At 40.7% G+C, this 11,807-nt stretch overlaps 1 long non-coding RNA gene across 1 annotated transcript; it reads right to left on the bottom strand.

Annotated features, from left to right (window-relative positions):
- Positions 1-10,693: 10,693 nt before the first annotated feature.
- On the bottom strand, positions 10,694-11,775 carry LOC135312653 (uncharacterized). Its single transcript, XR_010372296.1, has 2 exons — positions 11,679-11,775; positions 10,694-11,117 (listed from the first exon to the last, which is right to left on the bottom strand). It is a non-coding gene; the product is annotated as an uncharacterized LOC135312653 (long non-coding RNA).
- Positions 11,776-11,807: the final 32 nt, after the last annotated feature.

Below are 11,807 nucleotides of genomic sequence, written 5' to 3'. Positions count from 1 at the left end.
TTTGTATTATGGGACCTCCCTCCCAAATTAGAGGGAGATCTCAGACATTACTAATCAACAAATATAATTTGTTACAGACAACAAAATGTGTGGGAAATGGTGCTTCCTAAAGTCTGTCTTTAATGTTAAAAGGCATAACAAATGTAAACTCTTTGTTCAAAATCATACTTGAAATCTTTTATTTTAACACCATGTACATTTGAAACTGTATTTTCAGATGAATGTTTAAAGACTGACCTATTGCCCCTTTTGGATAAACAGCAGAAGACAAGGATTGAATTTGGCTGAATGCCCTCACCAGAAGGCAGTAATCAGAATTAAAATTCCTCATTTTGTGTCCCACTAACTAAAATTATGTCCATAGTTCAGGTCAAGTATATTCACAGCACAGAACTTCATCAACACTACAGTCTAGGGATTTGTCTCTTCTAAACTGACATTAAACTCATTGCCAGCCTTTTAGTGTTCAGTCTTATGCTGAATTGCTTAAAATATGTTTGAAAAACACTATACATCCTTGTTTTTTTAAATCCAGCAATAAGAAATAAATCACTGGTTGTTAATGTACTATCCTGGAATGTTGGAGACCTCTGTTTAAATCATTATCTAGAAACAGACAGACCTAACTTAAAACCAGGTTCCTGTTTCTTTAATCACTGGTCTATCCTGGACCATCCTGGACCACCGATGATACTGTTCCACTATGGATATAATGCATAAATAAGCAGTGAGTCAGAGAGAAAAAGAGCAAGAAGGTAGACATTTAGCTAATAGGTGTGGCACATGTGTTCCAGCAAATGTTTTTACATCTTGTTAGAGAGTGGAAGAATAACAGGAGAGAACAGGAGGCCCTAGTCACTCACTATATACTAGAGATGCGCTGCAGTCTGAGGATTAAGGGAGTCTTCTGAGAGATGCAGGCTCTGATCCCAGAAGATGGAAGAGAGTATATATTTAAGGTCTTGTAGCCTCAACAAGTGCACTGACCCTGCAGTATGCAGCCAAGACCGCAATATAGTTGCTTTTGGAAACCATATGAGGTCCTTCATTTATTTTGTTTTTCTTAAAAGTACAAAAATCATTTCAGGTCAAATGCACCTTTTTATACTGTAAAAATGAAATTCATATGATTTCTGTTCCTTATGGTTTCTAAATGTTTTCAAGGTAAGGATAATAAAGAACTAAAACAGGTGCCTAAGAGGTTGTAGTATCCCAAATATTGGAGCATGGTCAGGAAAGATTAGAAGAGCATCTGTCAGAAATTACATGCACTGATCCATAACTCTTTGGCACAGAAAAATGGACTATGTGACTTCCTGAGGTTCTTAGCTAGTGCCATTTTCCTCTGATCTTCCGTCCTTCAGAAGGGATCAGACTGGTTTTAATCTTAGCAAAAGCAGAAATTTTTCCCACAGGTTTAAAGATCACAATTTCATTTGAAATATAAGAAATTTAGATTCAATTGCGTAATTTGAAATATGGACATATGTTCTTAGAGCTTGCAAGTACTCTACCTGTCATTTTAAATTGGTACTCTAAATACAGTATCACTGTTTAACTTCAGGATGATGAGTTAAGAGAACGTACTGAAATCTTGCAGAACAAAGGTAGAAAATCACCTCCTGTGAAATAGTAGATGAATTGTGTCAGCTAACTGAACGTATTTATCAATAGTCACATTTGATTGTGCCACAATTCTATCAGTTTTCTACACATTAAGTATTTTTTAAGAAAGGTCATGATTCCTGCATTACCTTTCATTGTATTTTAGTCAAATCAGAGAGAGATTGGTAGCTTCTATCTTGTACGAACAGTGCTTGGTTCTGAACGCTTCTGTTCAAGCCCAGACTTACTGAATCGCTATCAGGTGGAGAGGCTTCAGAAAATGTATGCTTCACAGAGCTGCCTTATAAGCCTAACAACACAGGCAGCAGAGGTTTTCAGGCTTTTATTTGCATTCACTGAGCAGTATAATGTGCTTGTTTTCAGAGGGTAGCTCCAAAGTTTGCAGCATTAATTCCTAGAAACAGTGTCTGCAGAGTCCTGATATCACATTGCCCAGACTTTTGAAAATGTCTCTAGACTTTCTTGCTTGCTTACAGATGTTTAAATAAAATTAACTCTTTAAATGTATCTTGATGCTTAGATATCAGGAGTTTCGGAATTTTATGATGTTTTCTGCAATGGAGTTTATTTAAAAAATGGAATTTCTAATAAAATGACAAGCTAAAAGAAAGATGTCAGAAAATTTTAGAATCTGGTTTCTTTAAAAAGTATACTTTGTGTAGTGAAAATATAAAAGTCTGCTTCTAAGCTTCTTTAGTTACTCTAAAGCACTGCAGAAAAAAAATTATCAGTTTTACATTCATCTTGTCTGTATCCTAAGAATTTTCTTCTGCTGCTAATGAGAAAGACTTTGCTTGGAGTTCCTTTTGGTGTACTGAAATCTTTCAAAAGTGTCTGGGAGAGGCTTTGCAGGAAATAATGGCTCTGTTGGCATCTCAGAGAGCTACTTCACCTCCTTCTGTCATTGCAAATATTGTTACATTTCCTGAATTCCTTGTTGTGACCTATTTAGTAAGACTTGGCACTTAGCTCCGTACCTTTCTCCTCCTTTTCCCTCCCTTCCAAAGGCCAGCTTCAAGGACATGAGTTTCACTATGTATGATTACCCACAGCGGGTATGTCCACAAGACATAGTATTTTCACATCTACTAAGGCAACTTTAATCCAAACTACCTCTGATTATCTACAATTCCATAAACCAAGTATATCCTGAATACTCACCAGTGCACTTGCTTACTTCAATAGTTATGACGGTATATCCCAGTTTATCTTGTGCCCTTCTGAGTGGTGTGTCTTTAGGAACAAAGGAAACGTACTATTTCTCCCTTATGGCTCTAAGAACAGAAGATACTTAGCTTGCCACCACACACACATGGGGTACTTCTGGCCCCTATAGTTCTTACTGTTCTCCATTTGCATCATAGACACATTAAATGTGCTGCCTTCAGTTCTAAATGTTTATGTTATGATGGAGACATCCATGCGATGCTTGATGCCTTTTGGGCAATACAAGAATGCGAGAAGATGCTGAAAAATCAGAGAAATGACTAACACAATATTTTTATAACAAATTGGAAAGCCATGGAAAACTGATGCAATTGTTACTCTATCCCCAAGTACACACTAGTGTTTCAGGCAGGAATTGTGCAATTCTGCAATGGGAACATTTAAACACAGATAGGGAATAGCTGCAGTGGCTCCAGAACTTTGCATGGTGAGACTACACCAACGCTGAATAGAGCAGGATAATCACCTCTCTTGACTGGCTGCTTATGTTCTGTTTGATGCACCCTGGGATGTGTTTGCCCCCTCGGCTGCCAGGGCACACTGCTGGCTCCTGTTGAGCCTGCTGTCAACCAGCACCCCCAGATCCCGCTCTGCAGGGCTGCTCTCCAGCCACTCCTCTCCCAGTTTGTACTTCTGCCTAGTGTTACTCCATCCTAGGTACAAAATCTGGCTTGTATTTGAGCATCGAACAGAACTTCAACAAACTTTCTGTCACCAGCTTTGGCTTCAATCTTTCAATTTTTAATTCAAATCTCAGAATTAAAATTAAAGGTGACAATTTTTACCAATAATGAAATTCCAACCGCTAATGACAAGATGAACTTTGAGTCTAGTGACAGTACAGCATACCAGTTGACAGAAGAATATACTCAGTTATACAAATGGACCTGTGAAGTTTTCCTGTCTCAATAACTTGTTGATATTTTGCTACACAAAAAAAAAAAAAAAAAGGAAAAATCAATGAATGTTCCTCCTTAGCAATGGAGGGGAAAAAAGCCAGGAGCAGTGTGGAGAGGATGCTGTACAGGCAATGAGTGACTCATAGCTGCATTAAAGAATAAGGAATAAGGAAGTCTGGGAACTTTTCTACAGATGTTTTCATGAAGTCATTTAATCCATACAGCCCTGGAATACTGAAAGCTAATGGTACTTTTTCAAAAACCTCCACATTCCCACAGTCTGAACAGACTGAGCAAGAGAGCACTGTTTAGTTCTGCCTGCAGCACTAACAGCACAAGGCAGTAAAATCTGTAGTTAACATTTTTGAGTGAAACCATAAATGAACTTTCACACTCATCCAAAAAAACTTTTCAAAAGGGAATAGTTATGAGTCCTTGTAATTGCCATATGCTCTTGTAATCGCCATTAAAATGTCAAATATATGATTATTAAAGTACTGGTTTAGCAGTCTTCATGAATAGCATTGCTGAAAGACAGTAACAAAAAAACCCAGAACTAGATTGCAGTTTTTTAACAGCAGATGTATAGGATCTTTATGCCACAATTTTCTTCATACACAGTCATAGCAAATATGGAAAGCATTATTAGCGCCAAAGGCTCTGATCATCATCCCTATGGTTAGGCTCTGATTTGCCCCCTAACATGTTCTCAGAAAATATTCACAGGCTGTCAGCTTGAACGGCTGGCTGAGATAAATGCCACAATACATCCAGAATGTCAGATCATTGGACTGTTTTAAAAGGAGTGTTTGGAGAAAATTTAACTTAAACGAAATCAAAAAGGCCCAGCTTTCCTAATGTATAGGCTTAATCTACTTCAATAGGAATAAATAAGTGGACATGTTGTAAAACTGCATAACAACAGAGCAATATTGTGCAAGTTTTTTTTAAACTATTCAACTTTAGGATTACTCCTGTAATACTTAAATCACCATCTACTTGGATTATGTGTTTTCCCAATATATGTTTTCCCTGAATTTTCCCAATAAATAACTGAAAAGGGACTTCACAATATTTGGTTGTATTTGTGAAGTATCCATAGCAGTTCTCTACTCCTTCTAACCAGTCCATGGCCAATGCATATAATGAGAGTTCTAGAAAGAAACTGAAATGACCTTCACTTACAAAATCAGAAGCAGTTTTAGGAGCTGAAAATGGGAAACAACTCTCATTATCACTACAGCATATACACAAGATCTAGCCCAAGATCATGATGCTATACCAGAAACCTGTAGCATACCACACATTGTATATCAAGTGCCTTTTTACATTAATGAGCGAAAAGGTCTGTACTAAATCCTCATAATAAATTCAGAGTGTTTTTTATAAATATGCATGGACAAAGAAACCGTATAAATATGAAGAATCCACTGCAACTCTTTCCATTTTGACAGTGCACTAAAGCAACACATGTAAAGTTTCTACAGTAAGCTTAATTCTGTATCACTCTTCAACCACATCATTTTACTCAAAACCACAGATACATCAAATATACCTCCAGTACATCAGCAGAAATTTCCATAGCAGCAAGGTTTCCCCCTCTAGCATAGACCACACGTCTGTTCCATCAATCTTCTGCTAGAACAGTGTTCCACAAGCACTATATGCCAGCAGCAGAGGGCTTGAACGTATGCTGTAACCATGTGGGCTCAGGCTATGGAAATAGAACAGGCTTCCTGTTGCGTGATTGAGCAAAACCTGGATACAGGAAAGAAATGAACTAATGTTTAACAATCATGAGACCTTTTAAAGGACAGAACAAAAGGATGCAGATCTGTTGAAAATAGATTTTGACTGAAGATATCCATCAAAAATAAAGAGGAAACTCTGCTAGAGGGGGGAATAAACAAGACCAAGCCACAGAAATGAAGCTGACATAGTAAATATTGACAAGAACAAGAAGCTAAGTAATTTAGAACTATTACATATACACATCGAAATGATCATCAGTGGAAAAATATAAAGAAGCATTCAGTTAAGTTGTAAGTATTGATGAATTTTAGAAACATTAAAAGCAGACTTTCCAGGTAAGACAAAATTTAAGAAATCATACACCTCCTTTGTGTTATAAGTACCATGAGCAGTTTGGATTAGCTAAATAAACTCAAATAAAGGATCTTCTGTTAAAAGTCTGCTTTTCCCATTAAATTTTCCCCTCAAGACATGAAACCCCATATTTTGTAGTTTATGACATCCTTTGTATCAGTGTATAAAATTTCATGCAGTTATTCCTCTACTGAAACCAGTAACTTATATTTGTCAGAGCACGTAATTTGTCAGACATTCCTCATCCATTCCACCTTACTATTCAAATTAAGAAACCTTTAGAAGCCTACATTTTCTCCTTGTGAGATACCACTGATTCTAGTTTTTTAGTTAAACAGGAAAAGTTCTTTACACATCTCACTAACTTCTTCCAGTCTTTCTTTGAATATTTTTGCAGCTTTGCATTCTTACCAATACATCACTGTCTCTTCTAAGACATGGCTGTGCATCTATCACATCTCAAACACAAATTTTACAGAAACAATTGGCACTGCCCTGCAGTCTCTTCCACTCCTGTACCCTGTTCACCAGAAAATCCAAAGATCACAGAATTTAAAAGACACCACTGCACTGAACCTAATCTGAAGAGGGAGGAGAAAAAGGGCAAAGAGTAGGAGCAGGAAGTATAAAGGAAGGAGTAGGTAATAGGGCACCTGAAAAATGCAATACACAGGCTCCAGACACATTGGTGGGGGTTTCATATCAGAAAACAGGGTAACTTGAGAGGCCTCTGGTCAACAGAACTGCTCACATATTGGGTTTGCATGACAAGGTTTTGGTAGCAGGGGGCTAAAGGGACGGCTTCTGTGAGAGGCTGCTAGAAGCTTCCCATGTCCAACAGATCCAGCGCCAGCCAGCTCCAAGTTGGACCTGCTGCTGGCCAAGGCCGAGCCCATCAGCAATGGTGGTAGCACCTCTGTGACAATGTATTTAAGCAGAGGAAAAAGTTGCTGCACAACAGCAATTGCAGCTGAAGGGAGGAGTGGGAATATGTGAGAAACAACACCACTGGCACCAAGGTCAGTGGTGAAGGAGGGGGAGGAGGTGCTCCAGGTGCCAGAGCAGAGACTTCCCTGAAGCCCATGGTGAAGCCCATGGTGTGGCAGGCTGTCCCTCTACAGCCCATGGAGGTCCATGGTGGAGCAGATATCCACCTGCAGCCTGTGAAGGTCCCCATGCTGGAGCAGGTGGATGCCTGAAGAAGGACTGAAGAGGACTGAAACATGCCTGAAGGATGCCTGGGAAGCCCATGCTGGAGCAAGCTCCTGGCAGGACACATGGAGAGACGAACCCATGTTGGAGCAGGTTTACTGACAGGGCTTGTGTCCCCAGGGAAGGGCTCCACACTGCAGCAGTTTGTAGAGGACTGCCTTCTGTGGAAAGGACCCCACACTGGAGCAGGGGAGGAGTGTGAGGAGGAAGAAGCAGCAGAGACAACACATGATGAACTGACCACAACCTCCATTCCCCATTCCCCTGTGCCACTGCAGGGCAAGCAGAGAAAATTGGGAGTGAAGTTGAGCCCAGGAAGAAGGGAGGGGTGGGAGGAAGGTGTTTTAAGATTCGGGTTTATTTCTTATTATCCTACTTTGATTTTGACTGACAATAAATTAATTTCCCTGAGTTGAGTCCATTTTGCCTGTGACAGTAATTGCTTAGTGATCTCCTTGTCCATATCTCCACTCAAGAGCCTTTTGTATACTTTTTTTTTTCTCCCCATCCAGCTGAGGAGGGGTGTGATAGAGCGGCTTGGTGGGCACATGGCATCCAGCCAACATCAACCCACCACAACATGGTACTTCAATAGTTAGTATTGAAGTTATTAAAGATAAAAATTTCTCTACCCACCTCTCAATTTCATGTTCTGTATCTAAGGATCAATAAGGATAATTTTTACTGTTACCACAGCACTTCCCTGGGAGTTCATATTGACTTACTTGTCCATATAATCCCTGGACTGCTTTTAGAGTAACAGAAGCATTCTTAAAAACGTATATAAATCTCGTGTTCCTGGCTCTAGCTGTATGACTTTGCATGTGTCTGTACTAAAACACATTTTTGAGTGAACACAAGTTACTAAAAAATCTAGATTACTCTGCATAGCTATGTTGACATCATTGACACTTGATATTCATCACTTTGCATCAGTCACACTTGTTTTTTTCAGTGATCGTTGATTACACTCCTTTGATAAAACTCTTCAAAAACATGAATATCTAGTGTCACAGCTATGCTGTTACTTTTATGCCAATCTTGTAATCTTATCAAAGCATTAAGTCAGCTTTCTTTACAATAGCTATTTTCCGTAGAATTACACTGATTTGCATTAATTAAATTCTTATCCTTTATTTCTTTTTTATTTTAATCAGGTTAGTCATGTGTGAGTTTGCTATTAGATGACAGTCTAACCCAGTCATAGTCAACTCACTTCACCTTTTTAAACACTGGCATGACATTGGCATAAAAACAGCTTTCAAAAATTTCACCACAAAAAGCTACAGTTAAATCAGCAAATCAAAGATCTAACCAGCAAACCCTGAAGTATGAAAGTTAATTCCATACAGATAGGCTAGTAACAGACATGACATCAATATTTATACAAAATCCCAGATTCCATTCAAATTTAAAATAGGATAAGTCCACATAAACACAGTGAAACTACATCCAACTGATACTTAAGCAAATTCAGATTCTGATATTTCTTTCCAGTATACAATTGTTTGGCATTCTTTTGCCCTCATGTTATGATACAGAAGACCCCCATAAATGTCAGTGACAAATTACTTCTGTCTAGAGGGACTAAGGCAGTTAAATGTCTGCAAAAGACAAGCGCATTAAGAAACAGTATTTTTATTTAGTCTTTGAGTAATATTTATATTAGTTCATACATAAAGATATATATTTCAAACATAAGAGTAGTATTTTATAGTTTAACTTTTGCAAATCCCTCAGAAGTAAAATTCTCAAACCAGACCACATGTACTAGCAAGAAATTAATACAAACCACTTCAAAGTGATGCATGGACACTGTGTGACTGCATGTTGAAGACTACTTCCTGTTCTGGTCCCTACAGTTAAAAAATAACAGATTTTTTGTAAGTACAGAAAGGTCAACAAAGATGATCAGAAGTAAAAAATTGCTTCCTAATTATACTAGGATTCTCTTTCTTGACAAAAATGGCTAACAAAGCATCTAAAGTATATACACTTTTACATAAAGAAAGTGAATAGAGAATTTTTTTCACTGTTGTACTTAAGAGAACAGGGCAACATCAAATTATAAGACATTACAGAACAGCAGGTTTTATAAAACAAAATAAGTAATCATAAGGTATAACTTAGCATTTTGATTTTTGAAACCAGTATTCTTTAAATTGGTTGGTTTAATGCACAACTTCCTATTAAAACTTTCAAAAAATATTTGTAATAGTCAACTAGGTAAGTGCTAGACATTCAGGCTATGCCCAAATTTTATTTTTGACTCACACTGCTTTAAAAATATATTCAATCTTTGTCCTATCATAGTCTTTTGTCATAAAAGTTGTATTAATCTTCCTAATACCACAATAGTGAGGATCATATCTTTGCTTGTCAAACTGTTAACATCAGCCTTCTGAATTCGTCCCACAGATTTCTCTTTACAAGGATCTTTTATTCTTATCTTTAAAGTTCTTCAGGAGTCTTGTCTCTTTTGGTCACTTTCTATCTCCTCAATCCACTTTGTGTCATCAGTTCACTGGCACCTTTGTAGCTGGCACCTTGTAACTATCCACTTGTCAATTTCTCCTATAAATGTCTTTGACTCTGTCCCTGTTACATGAAACATGGTTACTTTGCTCTAAACAAAGTATCTCTTGTCATCTTAGAGCGTAAGACACAGGGACTGCATCTAGTGCCAACTAGTGTGACATAATTAACCACAACTAGGGGGTCCAGATAGGGCCTATCCTAATAGAAATGAATATTACATAGTTAAAATGACTCAAGCCCCCATGCATTTCTAGACTAAAAGCTTTCTGAGCTAAATCCTTTCTTCCTAGGGAATACAATTTCAAAGAAACTGCCAGTTACTCGTATTTCCAGTGTAAACTACTGTGCTACACTACTGAAAGGATGTTGCAGCAGAAAGTAATTTGACCCTAAAATCCTGATGAGTTTAATGTGCAATGAAACAGTACACAAAAGCTTGCATTGATGGAGGGAAAAAAAACACTAACCAAAACAAAACAAACAAAAAAAACACACACAAAAAACCAGCAAGGATTACAGCAGGTAAAGAGCTGTTTAATCTGTCTCAGAACTCTATCCAGAGCAAATTCCTCAAGCTTTATTGACAAGAGAGAGAAACCATGTTGACTTTTTCTCTTTTTTCCCCAAAGCCCTCCTAACATTCTAACCACCAACAAATAAACAATATTCCAAGCATCAACTTTGGGGTCATTTTCTTATTTTATAGGATTCTGAACACGTTTTCAAGAAGTTTTGCATGGAGAAGTGGAAACAGCTATAAGTTCACCAGACGCATGCTCCAAGTCAGTCAGTCAATACAAAAGGCAAATGTAAATGAATACAGCCCAGATGTATTTATAGACCAGAAAAGCTGCATATATTATCCTAGTAGAGATATGTCTGCTGGTCAGAAGTTAGCTTATGCCCACCTGAAGCCAGGTGGAGTGAAAGGCAATACAGACATGTTCTGAATATCATATCTCTCATGTTGGTTACCATTAAAACCTCCTCTGTCCAAACCATGGCTTCTGCAGTTAATAGAAAAATAGAAAATTTGGCCAAGAACACAAACCAGTCATGCCTTTGTACAAGTCAATACAACCTGCTGAGATTCAGAATTGAGCTGTTTATTGTATAGATCAAAAACAACTTCTGCAGACTCTTGTAATCTCTATAGTAACAAAAACATAACACGCAGAAGAAAGGCTTAATCAGTTAAATCTAACTAGAACAGCATCAGACTAACTGAAGCTAAAAATAGCCTGTTATTTCATAAAGCCAGCGCTGACCCACATTAAGGTGTTTTCCAGGTTGACGTGTCCAGCTGGGGCCTGACTCCCATGCCTCCATCCGCCACGCACAGCAGCGATGCCACCGGTGCTTCGCACCGCCAGGTTTCACCCGCGACACGCCTGCCTCTCGGCAGCGCCCGTGTCGTGGGAGACAGCGTTTCCTAGGAGCGAGAGAGAGCGCGGGGCTGAGAGGGTCCATGTTGTTTCCCACACCACGTCCGGCCTACCGGCCTCCCATCTGTAAAACCAGAAATCGTGGGTTTATCTCGACTTAAAAGCACGGAACAATCCGCGTGCAAAACGCGCCAAGGGCTTCCCGTTGGCGTTAAACCCGCAGGGAGAGGTTTCGCAGCCCGGACGCGACGGGGCTGAGGGCTCACAACGCCAGCAGAGCCGCCGCTGCCCCGCCGCCGCTCGTCTCCGGAGGGCCGCAATACGCCGCGCCGCGCCCAGCCGCCCGGACGGGGAGCGGCGCTCCCGCCTCAGCCCACCGCCGCGCCCCGCGCCCCCTCCCGCAGCCCCCCGCCCCGGGGAGAGCCCGGTCGCAGCCGGCGGGCCGTCCGCCCTGCACCGGGGCCGCGGGGAAGGGTCTCGAACTCGGCCCCCAGGGGAGCAGGAGGCCGCGCCAGGCGCGTCCGGTGAAACCACTGGCAACTGCCAGCGGGAGGGGCTCCAGCGCGGGGTGGCCCCTGCCCGGCCCCCGGAGGCGACCGCCGCGCCTCCCCGCCTGCCGGCGCGTCCCGCTCTGCCCCCGCCGCGCCCCTCCCCGGCCCCGCCGCCACCCGCTCCATTCACGAACCGGTTCCCGCCGGCTGCCTCCGCCTCCCGGCTCCCGCCCGCCTCCGCCCAGCCTGCCGGCGCCACGCCCCCTGCTGGCCTCGCTCCCGCCCCCGACGCGCTGGCGGCCTCACCGATTGGACGGGCGCGA

Source organism: Phalacrocorax carbo, chromosome 3, assembly GCF_963921805.1.
Source record: "Phalacrocorax carbo chromosome 3, bPhaCar2.1, whole genome shotgun sequence".
NCBI classification, from domain to species: Eukaryota; Metazoa; Chordata; class Aves; order Suliformes; family Phalacrocoracidae; genus Phalacrocorax; species Phalacrocorax carbo.
The sequence above is the reverse complement of the archived record's forward strand: the minus strand, read 5'-3'. Positions and strand labels throughout refer to the sequence as shown.